We start from the raw sequence: 15,093 nt of genomic DNA, 5'->3' as shown, positions 1-15,093 counted from the left end.
TTTGGCCCAGAGGGCCATCTCTGATTGTGTATGCTAATAGGACTTCACAGTGAACTTCTGTAGCAAATTACCCAGTACTGAAAACACCTCTCTGTAAATGGACACTTAATTACTGATACCACGTTTGCTGATATCATTATCCGGCCACTTCCTCACCGAAATGGAAGATCTTATTTTCATCTTTTTTTGTTGTCTTCTCAGTAGTGGTCAATGGTGGTAATGTAGTATTCAATACTAAGGGCCTCATTACACGGACGGCGGTGGACCAAGGTGCTATTAGCTATTAGCACCTTGGTCCAAGCCGGTAAAATACCGGCACCGCCTTGGTGGAAAGGGGAATTACCGCCCTATTCCAAGGTTGGTGGGGTGGTAATTCCCCCTTCCCCCATTGCCCTTTCCCATTCCCATTTGTGCCCCATAGGGCATAATGGGAATGGGGAAGGTCTAATTACGGCACCGCAAATTGCGGTACCGTAATTAGCTCCCTCGTCCCTTTGCAGGTTGGTTTTTAATGCCTGCAAAAAGCAGGCGTTAAATTCTCCAGCCTGCAAAGGGACCTCGTAGTAAGGCGGTAAGGGTTTACCGGTACCGGTAAAATACCGGTACCGGTAAACCCTTACCGCCTACCGTGTAATGAGGCCCTAAGACTAAAAGACTAGAAACAAGCATTTATTTAGTATTCTATTAGTAATCAACTAGTATTCAGCACGCTGAATAGTCTTCATATAGTATGCAGTTTAAAACGAATACTATGGAATACAAAAAAGACTAGCTATAGTCTTTGAAAACTATAAAAAGACAAGTTCAATACTAAATGTAGTATTCAATTTTGGTAAGGGCTATACCACTGGCCCAACCGCAACTGAGTGAGGGTCTTGCTCATGTTGCTTAGCCATCCAAATGTTTTCCCAGTAGGTGAAAAATGCAGTTTTCTAACCAGAGCCCCACACAGTGAGAACTCTTCATTACGTCATATTTGTGCGCAGGGTACTATACGATTTCCTTGCAGACTACATATTTCGGGGCCCATTTGTTCTACATTTTTTTACCACTGTTCATCGCAAACGTCGATGGGGGTTGGGTTTAGGTATTTAGAAAGGTGGGGGGACGTGGCAGGTTCGGGGCCTCCCCCCCTCGCATTGTTTGCATTGAAATGTGGTAAAATAAAACTCAAACAAATGGGCCTCCAGCAAATTACTGTGAGGAAACATGGCTCCATTATTAGATTGATTGGGCTAAAATCCCTGCCTCTAACCAGACTATGGGCCTCGTTATGGGTCCAGCAGTAACCATACCGGTGATACCAGTGGGTTGCCGCCGGACCTGTAATTATTTACTGGAGCCTGACTTCCTGGTGCCACCGAGGGATTACAACCCCGGCAACTTGTAAACCCCATTCCCATAGAGTCCCATAGGACTCTACGGCAGTGGGGACCATGGAAGCACTGGCACCATTAATAATAGTGCCGGTGCTTCTGTGAAAACTCTGTGGGCGGGTGCCGTCCCGCCCGGCAGGACTGACCTGCGGGGTGGAACGGCACATGCCCGCAGAGTTGTAATGTGCTGGTGCAGAAACAATGGTGCCGGTAAGCTTACCTACCAGTTGATTACTAATAGAATACTAAACAAATGCTTGGTTCTAGTCTTTTAGTCTTAATTTAGTATGGAATACTACATTACCCCTATTCACCACTACTGAGAAGACAAAATAAAGATGAAAATAAGATCTTCCATTTCGGTGAGGGATTGGCTGGACAATGATATCAGCAAACGTGGTGCCAGTAATTAATCTTCCATTTACAGAGAGGTGTTTTCAGTACTGGGTAATGTGCTACAGAAGTTCACTGTGAAGCCCTATTAGCATACACAATCAGAGATGGGGCCAAATTACAGAAACCTAGCACCGGTGCAAGTGCAAAGTTGCAGGTATTAGCACTAGGGTAAAGTTTGTCCTATTTTCAAACCATGGGATATATTTGAAAACTATTGCTTCCGGACCAGCACACTTAGAATGAGGCCCTATGTTAGCTTCTCTGTGAACTATTTCGCTCGCCGCTGCCTTTGGGACAGACAAAAGGCCATCCTCAATAATTTTGAAGCTCCAATTACTTAGAATGCCCCATACGTCGGCTTCATAAGCGTGTTATGTCACACATTTCACTCTGCATAGCACTAATGCTGATCTAACTCAAGTCCCACATAGCTTGCTATTTAATGACAAAATGTCCCCAGCTGTTTCAGCTTGCTTCCGGTATGAGCAATATGAGAGGCCCAAGCAAATTTACTCCTTCCAGTTCTTTATCAATAATCATACTTTTTAGCTTCGGATTCCTATCACTTTCGATTATCTAGAATAAATCACTAATCCATGCATTTTACAAAAAAGTTTAAATTCCTGCAAGAGACCCATTAGAGCCAACTCGGTTTTCGCCAGTAATACCCTGTCATAAGCAAACATTCACAGTGGGACCAGTGTGCCTGTAATTTTCAGATCATCAAAGGTTTCTGTTAGCAGATAGCTCTTCATTCCATTGATAAATAGAATGAACAGCTGTGTAGCCAATACACAACCCTGCTGTACCCTGTGGAATATTGGAAAACTACAGGTGGAATTACCTCTCTGTTCAAACCCTACTATGTACAGCTTTGCTCACACAACACCATTATGCAATTTGAAAGGCTCAGGGGGCCACCATGTTATGTAGAACTTCCCAAAATGTATCCCTCAGCACAACGTCAAATGCTGTGCTGAGGTCCAGGAATCTCAAATATAGCATTTTACTCTCTAACAATGCATGACTTTTGCATATTCAGACAAAGGGCTAACATTGATCACTATTCCTTTCTCCTTCTGGAAACCAGCAGGCAACAGGAGAGATTATGTCGTTACGTTCGGCCCACTCAGAGCCGTCCATGAAGAGCACTACCATATATTTGTACATGTGTGTCATGAGCAGTGCAGCACAGTGGCCGAGTTATGGTGAGCTGGTGAAATAGTAGGCTTTTGTCATCTTGCGTTGCAACCATAACGTCCCTTTAACAAAGTTTTCACTGATATATTTCTCACAGTGTCCGCAATAGCGACTCTGTAGTTATGGTTACATCTCAATCCCCATAGGAAGGGCAATTTTTAGCAGCTTATAACTTTGGATGCATTCGACGAATCCAAGGCAACTTCCCCAAAAAATATACACCTGCCTCTGAATTCTTTTGAAAAGTTCTGTGTAGTTTTGTCAGTGGTGGGGCAGGGCAAAGTTATGTGAGAAATCCTAAACTTTGCAAAATCCTTATTGACTTGAATTGATTGCAATTTCTGTCACACCTACAGCCAGAACTACTGCACTACATTTTGTCAAATTTGCATGAGATCTGACCGCCTGTCCCATAAGTGTGCTTTCACAAATATGGTGTTAATCCGTCAAATGGTTTGTTAAAAATTGACCACAAAGTAAGATCTGCTCCTGTCCCTCACTCCCAACTATGCAAATAATGTTCTTGTTCGAGGCTGCTCACACCTCCAATTCTTTTATGGCCTTCCTCTTCCTACAAAGCATGGACTTGCTTTGCTCTCCACAGTATGAGTGCATCACCATTGGGGGTGATTAGAATTGGAAAATCCCACAAGCAAAATATCAGGCTGCACGTCTTTGTTAAAATTCATCACAATGCCAGAAAATAGATCACAGCTGGACCTTGTCCGCAGCACTGATTGTTCCATGCTCCCACTGGGGTAATGGTGAAGTGGAGATTTGGAGGCATCCTGCGCCTAACCGGCTGTTGACTGAAGTCTTTCTATACTGATTGGAGGTGCGACAAATAGTAGAGGAGGACCAGGCGGCTATGTTGGTGCCATCAGTCCCTGCATGATCCCCAGTTGCCCTAAAGGTCCTGTGATCCTGATGGTGAGGGAGACAATACACTGATGTATTGAGCACTGAGTGGCAGCTGACCCATCTGTCCTCAACTTTGGTGAAGGGGACAACAGCAGGACATGCAGTCAGCTATAGCGCTCATGCAAGGAGAGCTGCACGAACGCCTATGATGGTATTATACACCGCTGGGTTTTTGTCCTCATAGCTCAAGGATGACTAGGGGGCCGACGAAGCTTGTGTTCCCAAGGTTAGAGAGGTGCACTGACCAAAAGGGCTGTGAGAGCTGCGCAATTTTCTAACCCACCAGCCTGACAGATATATTGAAAACAGTGCTTTCTACAGATTTGAACCCAAACTGTTAACTGAAGTTTATACCATTTTCTACAAATGACACTTACCAACTAAGCAAAGTTATACGTTTGATTTATCAAAGCAATCTGCTGTTGATTTATTGACTTGGGGAGGTGGAGAAGCTTTTTTGATGTACAAGTATACTATGATCTTTTAAGTATTTCAACACTAATAACCAATTTGTGATGTGAGGGAGTATTGTACATTTGTGGAAACTGTGATCTTCATGAGTCATTCCTTTAAGATGTCCAGGGATCACAAGAAAGCAATGAATTGATGCATGTAATCATTCTTCAACTCTTCTGACACATGCAATTCCTCGGCACACAACACAGTAATGGCTACTCCCTTAACTAAAGCTCTCCTCCATCAGTCTGCAAAAGCTATCAAGGATGACCTTATGGTTACCCTCCAGTCAGACTTTAATGCCTCCATAACTGAAAATACAGGCAAGACAGCAACCCTGGGCAGCAGATTCGACCAGAGAAATCTGTTGCGATGTCAGAAACAAAATATCCAGAAACGGAGAAGAGTTGCGAGAGCTGAAGAATCCCAGTACAACCATACAATTCAAATGTAAAGACCTGGAAAATAGAGGGAGGCTGGATAATGTTAAAATCTGATTTCTAATGGAGCCTTCTGAATTGAACAACTACGAGTGTTGTGGCGGTCATTTATTTTAACTCTTGCTTAAAGATCAACACTCTGTCAGGATAAAGATTGCAGGCACAAATAATAAGCCCACAGCGTCAAAGAGTGTGTCTACCTCTGAGAAGCATTGCAGTGAAACCACATGATTTAAAAAAATCAAATAAACTATTTTGGCAATGGGTAGATTAAGGAGTTGTGTTACATTTATGGATAGCTCCATTAAGATCTATACAGATGTAGCCAAATCTACATTGTTTTGACAAAGATTATTGAAACCTATGATGGCAAAGCTTCTGAAACTTCAAGTGAGATATAAATTGACATACCCATGCAGGCTACAATTTAAACTGCATGAGAGGGTTTATACAGTAACACCAGAAGGGGTGGCTAAAATCTTGACTAATGAAGGCTGGCACCTTATCACTCACATGTCCCAATAGACAAAGTAATGTACACATCCCACTAGGGAATGAAACAAGGAGAGTAATTGCAAGGGAACCAACATTTATATAAGTAAAATAAATGCAAGCAAGGAACTCTTTCTGCCCGAGAGCAGTCTGCCAAAAGATACATGAGAAGCACGTTAAAAGGACACACAGCATCACTTATGACGACATACATAGGGTACATATTCCTGCATCAGATTGAAGAGTGGCATATGGAGCAGTTGATACTATATGAGATACAAGATGCTGATTGGCTGCCACTGTGCAGTCGCTCTAGGCACACGTGGATCTGCTGGGCTCATGTCTGCAGTGTGAAGGTCAGGTGAAGTTCTTCAGAGATGATGTAGAACTTTCTAACTAAACTAACCTACAAACTTTGGCATGTATGAATTAATGACTGGTATAAACCATCACATGAAAAGAGGCTATTGGTGTGAGATAGGGGCATTCCAACCCTTGTCTTTTATGGGGCATTGGGTTAGGGGACGTTCCTCCAGGTGCCTTATCAGAAGGACGATCTCTGATTTGTGGTCTCTGGGGTCTCATATTTTCAACCACACTGGGATAGATGTTTGTGTTACCAGGATATATGGCCACTCTGGATTAGGTATATGGTGGATGAATTTAAGGTGGTCTAGGGGGAGGGAATGGTGAGCAGATGCATTCTAAGGGAATGGGGGTATGGGTTCAATGGACTGTGGCTTTGCATGGAGGGGGTGGAGAGGGCATGAGCTGGTCAGCAGAGATGGATGGGGAGCTGGGGCGGGAGCAGGCCTTGGTCTCACGTTCTAGGATGAGTGCATCTTGTCAGTACTTGATACTTGCTAATGGCAACAATGAATGACTGCGTTTCCGTGAGAACAGTCACGCTGAGCTGGCAGAGGGTGGAGGCGGTGGGGGCTGGCTGTGCGCGGTGCTGTGAGAGGGAGAGTGACCATTTCGGCAAAGCAACAGAGGGCCTTAAAAAGATAGCGTTTGGAAAGACACAAAATGGAGTGTTGACTACAGACCTTAACATGGCATTTATACACTGTTATCACAAACAGGAAATGACAATAACTACAGGAGGGGTGGAGACGTCTCCCCCTTTGGCTCATACATCATTTTCCTGATGTGGAAATGGTGCAGGGGGGCAGGATATACCGCCTCTCCCCCAACACTGTTCAATAACTTCCAAGACCCGAAGAGAACTCTGCACATGCTAAAAAAAAAAAGACTCCACCTACAGTTTGCCACTGTAAACCAAGAGGTCAAGGAAGATGAATAATGTAGAGCTGGGAGGGCAATCAGCCCAGACTTTAGTTTATCTGTGGCTATGGCGACCAAGGTTGGATGAGAGCAATGTATTCATTCAAAAAACAAAAAGGATACATGCTACCACTCCCTTTTACACGTATTAAATACTTTTCAGCTATTTTCAATAAACAATGGTTAAATAATCCACTGCTACCAACCAGAAATCTTTCAAAAACAATTTGATATTATTTCATCATAACATTAATACATTGCATATTGCACACTCAAAGCATACACGACAATATAGGTGACCCTTTGTCGACTCATGGGCACCTCGATGTGTTATTCTAAGAAAGACTCTGTACCACTGGGAGGTCAGTAAACATAAGTGACCATGGGCCGCATTACGAGTTTGGAGGTAGCCATGGTGCTATTAGCGCCATGGCTGCCTCCAAACTCGGGTCCCGGTTCCTTGAATGTGGAATTACCGGGTCATTCCAACCTTGGAGGACCCAGTAATTCCTCATTCAAAAAACCCATCGCCATTCCCATTTGAGCCCCCATAGGGCTCAATGGGAATGGGGATGGAGCTAATAACGGGCCCGTATTAGCTCCGTGGTCCCCTTGCGGGACCCGTAAATAACGTCTGGTCTGACCAGACGTTCTGAGCGGGTCCCACAAGCGAACCTCGTAATAGGGAGGAATGGGTTTACCGGCACCGGCACCATTCCCGGTGCCGGTAAACCCATTCCGCCCACCTCATAATGAGGCCCCATGTCTTATACCACAACACTGCTCATGAAAAGAAAGAAAGTGGAAAGACTAGCTCTGGTACCTGTTATTGCTAAAACTGTCATTCATACATACCAAACTCCATATACTGAACTGCTTTCATGGGGATTGCAACATTTGTCAAACACAGGATTTGAAATCTGGAGCGCTCCCTCTTTCTTTAGTGTGCCTCAATTTGACTGCATCTTTGGACCAATTTATCAAGGATAACTTATGGGTAAAACTGAAAATGTGGGGTGTTCCACAAAGCATGCTCAAGGTGCAAAATATGTTTCATACAAATACAGAACTTCAAGTTATCCTTGATGCAGATGGTACCTTGTCCAGGCTCATACAGGTTTATGGCAAGAGTATGTACTTTGAAATCAATTGACATATAATGTGGTATTCATCTCCCGTTTCAGCCCCTGGAAAGGGGAGTGAAGGCCATTAGCACCCCGGGATACCAAAGCGGTAACCCAGAGTCCTAAAAAAAAGTATTTTCCTTCCTACAACGGGAAGCGTGTGGTGTCCCGCTGTAGGAAGAAAAGTTATTTTCCAGTATGGCCACAATGGAGATCAAAGGCAAGGCTCCGTCCGGAGCACCAATTCTCTTTCCATGGCAGCCGGGGGAAACTGAGAGGAAAGTGCGGCTGAAGGTAAGTGGGAGGGGTGGGAGTTCGGAAAAAATAAAACAGGGTGGGGGGATGGTGAGAGGGCGATCTGGCTGTCAGGCGGCTCGGAACACGGGCTTGTACTGGAAGTTCAAGTCAGCGTTCCTTGCCACCTGATTGGCTTGCGCCCCCTCCAAGGGTTCTAATGCTAAATCTGACCTTTTGAGAATCTCTAAAAAATAAAGATTATACATACTAAGCATGACAAGAGCATATGCATTTCCAATGGCTATTAGATGGCACTTACTTAAAATAACACAATGTATTTGGGTTTTCCTTTTTTATAGCAAAAGTTAGTGGTGGCAAATCAACATTAAGATTAAAGTTATTTCCTGTATCAGCCCAAATTAAAAAGCTACATCAAAAATAAGGTGGTTATTCTCCTTTACCAAGTATTAACTACTATAAGGAAAATATTGTTCTGAGCATTGTTTATGGTTTAGAGATTTATGACTTCAATGAGTGGAAATGGCTCTCAGTTTTAGAGGGAATTATATTAAGACCACTCCTGAAGTTGCCATCTATATTTCCCATTACTGCAGTTAAGGCTGAACTCTGCCTTACCTCCTGGAAGACACTGGTTAAAAAACTCTCTAATAAGATCATAAAAGCCAGTTGAAATACCCTTTATGCTGACCTGATTTGGATTCATGGGGCGGGTACTGCACTTCCAATGATTTTGTCGCTATGAAACACCTGTGTATGAGCATGTTATGAATAAAATATCATATCATATCATATCATGATTGTGAGAAAATTACTATTTCTCTGCAGAAGTACAGAGGTGAATAGTGGCTAAACCACTTACTCCAGCCCACACTACAACTAAATCAACAATGATCTCAATCATAAAGGTGGTATATCTCTTTGGCCTTGTGTGAAAATGCAGGCTAAGGGCAGCCTGTATCTTCTGAAGAGGTGTGAGCTGATAGAGATAGCAAGTGTGGAGAACCAGAAGAAGAAGTTGGATGCAAGTTGGACGTTCCCATATTCTTTTATTTAACCAAAATAATAAAATGCCTATCTTTCCCTATTACTACGGGATTTCCCTACCTAAACAAACTAACTAATGGTGCTCATCAGTCATCAGAAATCCAAAACGTCCTCCACACAACAATCTAACCCTATCTGTCCCTACCACTTGGAACTAATAACTAAATAAGGAAGCTTCCCTTTAGCAGTCTCTGTCGACTTTATTACAGGGCTTCCAAGATACAACAGTTCTCTTAAGTCTGTATTTATTATTTATCTGGGTTCTGTAACCCTAACTGATGAGGTTTTGTAGTTCCTGATTTATGCTTAAATTTCTGGTCTGCGGGAGCTCTTGAAACTCTCTCTCATGTACTCTAAAACCAGCATCCTGGCATTCCTCCTATCTCCCTTTGTCCGGTTTTAGGGCATTGTAACTCCTTCTGCATTAATACTCTAGGTTCTCCTTTGTTTGGACTGGCAGGAATGTACTCTGTTGTCTTGTTAGTGCTCCCATAATCATCTATCATTTCTTGAGTCTTGATATAACTGTCTTCATACAGTAATGTCTTTTTGGACATGCACTTGAATGTGGCCCACTTCCATTGAAATCAGCCTCGGCTTGTGCAGAGTGACAAGTGCATGAGGCACAAGTGCATGAGGCATTGTGCTCTAGCAGTTGGAATTTCAGTTGCTGCAGATGTGCTCATGGCAAAGGGATGAGAGAGCACACATAGCAGCTCTCCATAATTTATTTCCCCACCTTGGTCATGTGCTTGTACTACATGTTGTTGGACAAATGGGCCGAATCAGTTAGATATAAATGTACCTGCTCAAAGTCTATGTCTGCACTACATTTAGGTCTTTTTACCTCTTTGGCAGCATTAGTCATCTACCCAGATATGGCTTCCGTAATAGCATGGATAGGGCAATCTCGTGCTTGCTACTACTTCAACTACAACATCCCATTTTGTTTTTACTACTGCTGTCCCAGTATGTCTTTCTCCCATCGCAAGGTTTATCTTCGACAAACCATCACTGAAAAGCATTTCTCCTCCTTATAGGGCATTCTAGCCCACTCTAGCAATGTTGTCATATTGCGCCATGTACATAATACAGTCATGCACATAATCGCCCTACTCCACTGGTTCAGCTTTGAATGTCGTTGGGTTTACAACTCTGCATCTCACTACTTTTACCGCCAGATTCGAAATGATCACTTCTTATCCTGGTGCTCTCAGAATAGTCAGTGTGCTTTTGGGTTTTTCAAGGATCGAAAAGAGGGCACATTCCACGTAAAGTGTGGTTCTGCACCCCATTGTGATACTCACCTATAGTATGCCAATAGTTTGTGTCCTAAGGTTGTTTTCTGTGTGAATGTTGCCTTCTTCAACTCCTCAAATGCCCCAGTCATTTTGTGTGTCCATTACAGGTCTCCATGCCCCCTTTGTGCCTCACAAAGCCTGCTTAATAAGGGTCTGGTCTATGTGCTATAATGGAATACCCAGATCCGGCAAAAATTACAGAGGCCCAAGAATTGTTGAATCCTTCTCACTGTTGGTGGCAGCGTTTTGAAGATTGCCTTCGCCCTTTCCGGGTTTATCCTTCTGGCTTCTTGTGATATTAACTGTCTAATCTACAACACTTCTTTCTGGCAATATTGTATTTTTGCCTTGTCTACCATGTAACCCTTTTCTGCTACTACTGTCAACAAATGCACCGAATAATTTCGACACTGCTCTTCGGACCTGCTACAAATCAAAATATGCTCTATGTACTGAATGACGGTACTCTCCACCTGTATGTTTCCTAGGTCCATTTAGAGGATCCTATTAAAGACTGAGGGTGATTCACCTTGCCCCTGTGGTAATCTCATATGTTTCCACTTCCAGTTTCTATATAGGAAGGAGGTTAAATCCTGTGACTCTTCATAGAGTGGTATAGAGAAGGAAGCGTTCTTCAAATGTATTACAGTGAAATGGGTAGCTTCTGATGGAACGCTACATAGAATTGTCGCTTGATTGGAGCTAATGGAAATTCGGCCTCAACAATTTGATTTAAATGATGTAAAACCTCAATAAAACGCCATGATCCCCCTGTCGCTTTTTTCACAGCTGTGTTACACTGTGACTTTGAAGGGACCACAATTCCTTGCTTCACTAACGTGCCTATCATCTCATTAATGCCTTCATCTGCTTCCCTTGATAGAGGGTATGGTCTCGCCTTTGGTAAAATAGCCCCTGGCTTGAGTTTTATTTTGACAGCTCCTACTCCCTTTAACAGGCCTGTGTACTCGAGCCAGATCTTCCTTGAGAAATTGCGGTGGTGCTTTTTTCAGCAGCACCATTTATTCTGGCACATCTCTATAATGTAGTCTCACCCAATAGGTAATGCTCACCGCAAACACTGTCTTGATGTCTGAATGATCATCTTGAGACAGTTCCTCGTGTGTCAAATCAGCCAGCCTGTGCCCCTTTCCTACCGCATTTACTGTCCTCCATGCCTGTCCTGTGTCATCAGTCCCATGTAACACTACTCTCTCATCCCTTGCTATGGCTGCCGCCAGTTCTATTGCTAACACCTGTCCTTCCTTCTTGTCTAAGGGAACCTCTTGGTCTAAACAAGAACTTGTTGGGTATACATAGCAGCTTGCCCTATATCCCTAGAAGCCATGCTATCAGCACTCAGAGTTCAATAGCACCCCCCCTTTGAACAGTCTGCCTGCAATATGCTTGGATAAGTTAACTCACATTCATGTAGTGAATTCCTGGAGTCGATCGCACTATACCCTGATCAGTGAATGAACTGGCCATATTGAGTTGGCTCATCATGTCCCTAACCATTATGTTAACTGGTGCCTGTAGGGAATACAATAATGGCATCATAAGGTCATGTTCTCCTATAGACAGGAGTTTGTCAGTAAAATTAACCAAATCCATAGCCCCAGAGAATCCCTGTGCATTCATGGCAATGCTTGACATTGGATATCTCCCCTCCCTAATACAGGATCGAGTCACCCCCATATCTACAAGAAAAGAGAATGTCGTGGTAACGGATAGGATCGAACACATCAGGTTTGTCTGTTGGCTGTCCTATTGTGGGTATAATGTCATCCCTGTTCTGATAAAAGGGTTGCCCCCAACTACAGTCACTCCCCCAGTTTTCATACAGTAATCTGCATCATGGAGTCAGTGTGTCTCGAGGCTTCAGTGCTCTGCTGCATTTGTGCTTGCTGCACTGGTTTGGATGGCTGCACATGTTCCTGCACTTGCAGTCCATGTGTCATGGGTTGGTATGACTACATTGGCATTCCCTGTGCTTTTTGTCAGTTGTGGCCCATTTGCCTGCACGTGTGTGTGATCTTGGGCATAATAGTCAGTCTGTTCTGTCTGGTATATTAGCTGGTGTGCCATTCCCCCAATCTGTTGCATTCGGCCTTTGCTTCTGCACATTCATAATATATGACCTATCCTTCTGCATGACCAACATTGTATTGGACCCCCCCATCTGTCTCAGTTGTCCCCCATTAAATCCATCACTGTCCTGTTGCAATGGGTATCCGACCCCTCTTCCCCGGGGCAATCCTCCCCATCCCCTTGCCAGTGGTTTGCGTCACTCCTTCCTACAAAGCCTCCTCCTTCTGTCTGTGGTCGATTTTATACCATCTGGGCAACTACTCCCTCTCCACTCGTCAACATCGTCCCTTCCATAGTGTACTTCGATATCTTTCTCTGCACTAGCTTCACCTCGTCCTGCTTTCTCTCCTCATGCTTCTTCCTTGCATTCTCCTGCATTAACCTACAATAGTGCACTATAGTTATCTGGATCTCCGACCATGGTTTAGCCTCCATCCCCACTAATTTTGTCAGCTGCTTCTGCACCCGTTCTGGTAGCCCATCACATAATATGTGACAAAATAACCCCACTGTTTTATCCCACGGTTCTCTCGTTTCGAGATGCCAATGCTCCTGAATGTACTGAAGTGCGTCTTCATCCTCATGCATTTTGCGTGCCATGATTGCTCTTATGTCTGATGTGTCTGGATATTGTATTCTTAGAGCTTGCCATACGGCTGCTCTGCAGTTATTGAACAGTGCACTATCATGCACAGTGTTCTGTGCTGTCACTCCGAGATATCCTGCCCTTTTCCAAATGTCATCTGCTACCTCCCCAAGAATGGCAGAAAGCCAACTCTTCATGTCACCCATTGCCAGTGTCATCCCTCCTGTCAGAATTTCTAGCTCATAGATCCATTTCCCACCCCCTGCAGTCCTCGAGCGAATCTTACATCTCAAATTATCCTTATCCATCTGTTACCATATACTATGGTCGTCCACCACCATTCTCTCATAACAGGAACTGTGTCAGCCTTATTTCCTCTTCACGTCTCCCCATGTCTCTGGTGTCTGTGAATGCCATTGTCATCTCTCCTCATTTCCGACCTGGTAGGGCTCTATGCCTCTGCAAATGGAATAAATTCATCGGCACTATACGACCTGTCCGTAGGACGCTCCAGTCGCCCCTCTGGTTCTCTCTCTTCCCATGCTTTACGTTTCTACCCACAATATGTCTCTGTCAGGGCTCACTTCCCTGAAGTGGTGGCAAGGCGGCTCTTCCTCGTCATGGTCACTTTTCTGTTGGTCTTCGTCTCTCCCCATAGTTCCAATACTCTTATCGCTGTCCTCCTGCCTCTCATCCACCAAGTTGAGTCTTCTTGATGTCCCTTTCACTCATCGGTTACCCTTCACTTTGTCCCCCAAATCATGTTCCCCCCTCAATGGAGACCCTGCTGTACTCCTACTCACTTTAGGGACAATTGAGCTGTCTTTTTTGCTCCCATAGAGTTCCCCTATTCTTCTCTGCATCCCTTTTCCCTCATTGTCACACATTTATGTCAGTTCCGTCTTAGTGTCCGCTGCTCTCTTGGAACGTCTCTCTCTACTTTCACCTCTCCTCCACTCACATCTCGTATCCTCCTCTTCTTCTCTGCCTCAGTGCTCTTTAATGAGTCGCTTGACCTCCAACATACTCTTTTCCCTCTTTAGTTGTAACTGTCTCTCCTTCTTTTACCAGGCTTTCCTCATCGCCATTTCCTCTAACTCTCCTTGCCTCTTCTTCTCTCTCTCTTCAGTTTTCCTCGCTTCTGTATGTTCTCGTTCCCTTCTCGACCTGTCAAATTCCTCTCTCTCTTCTCTTTCTCTTCTCTGTACTTCTTCCATTTCCTCTGCCCACTCTTTAGCCTCCATCTCTATATCTTTACGAGTCAGAGCTTCCTCTCCCGCATGCCCTCTCTCGTTGGTAGTCTTCCCGTTCAATTTAAGCAATATCTGTCCTCCTACCCATTCATTTGTTGGAACCGTCGCCTCATGGTCCCCACTAGGGCCACATTATTTCTTCTCAGTTTCGCGGCTTATGTTGCCACTAATAACGTCTGCTTTTTTATTCACCTGCAATGCGGCCCTCCTTGCTATCCTCGGGTGGTGAAAAAATGGGGTTTGTGTAACCTGCTGCAGCTTTCAATTCCCTTAAGGGGTAAAATTCCTGGCCTTCTGCTGTTGGGTGTGTGTCTGCATTTTGAGGAGGAGGAGGAGACATCATTGCTTCGCCTCCTGCATCGAATTGGCTCAGCATCCATTGCTTTTGGGACGGGTCCCCTTCCTCGTCCTGAAACATTTTCCATAGTTCTAATATAGCCAAATGGTTACTTATTTTTTTGTCCTTTGTAGGCTGCATGTAAATACGTGGTCATCTGTTGCTGCACATATTAGGAAAAGCTACCATCTTTGGTCCATGGTTTTTCCAGTTTGCCCTCTGTGTCGCGGGCCCGTCCGCACTATACTTGCATATTTAGTCTTGATACTGCGGCAGGGACTTGGATAAATGTTGAATGGATTGATTCCTCCTTTAGACAAATTACTTTACAATCATCAATACTTACTTGGCTTCAATTCTGGATTTGGACACGTTTATATACCTTGGTCAATTCACATTTCAAAAAAATCTCCATCACTTTTCAATACAGTTCCCAAAAACCAGAACAACTCTCAAATCATTCCAAGAGCCTCTCTGGTTTATCACCTGCACCGCACACACTGCGTTTTCTGCCCTTAAGGCCAAAACATG

The sequence above is a fragment of the Ambystoma mexicanum genome, chromosome 5q (genome assembly GCF_040938575.1).
Source record: "Ambystoma mexicanum isolate Mex_15411 chromosome 5q, UKY_AmexF1_1, whole genome shotgun sequence".
Taxonomy (NCBI): domain Eukaryota; kingdom Metazoa; phylum Chordata; class Amphibia; order Caudata; family Ambystomatidae; genus Ambystoma; species Ambystoma mexicanum.
The sequence above is the reverse complement of the archived record's forward strand: the minus strand, read 5'-3'. Positions refer to the sequence as shown.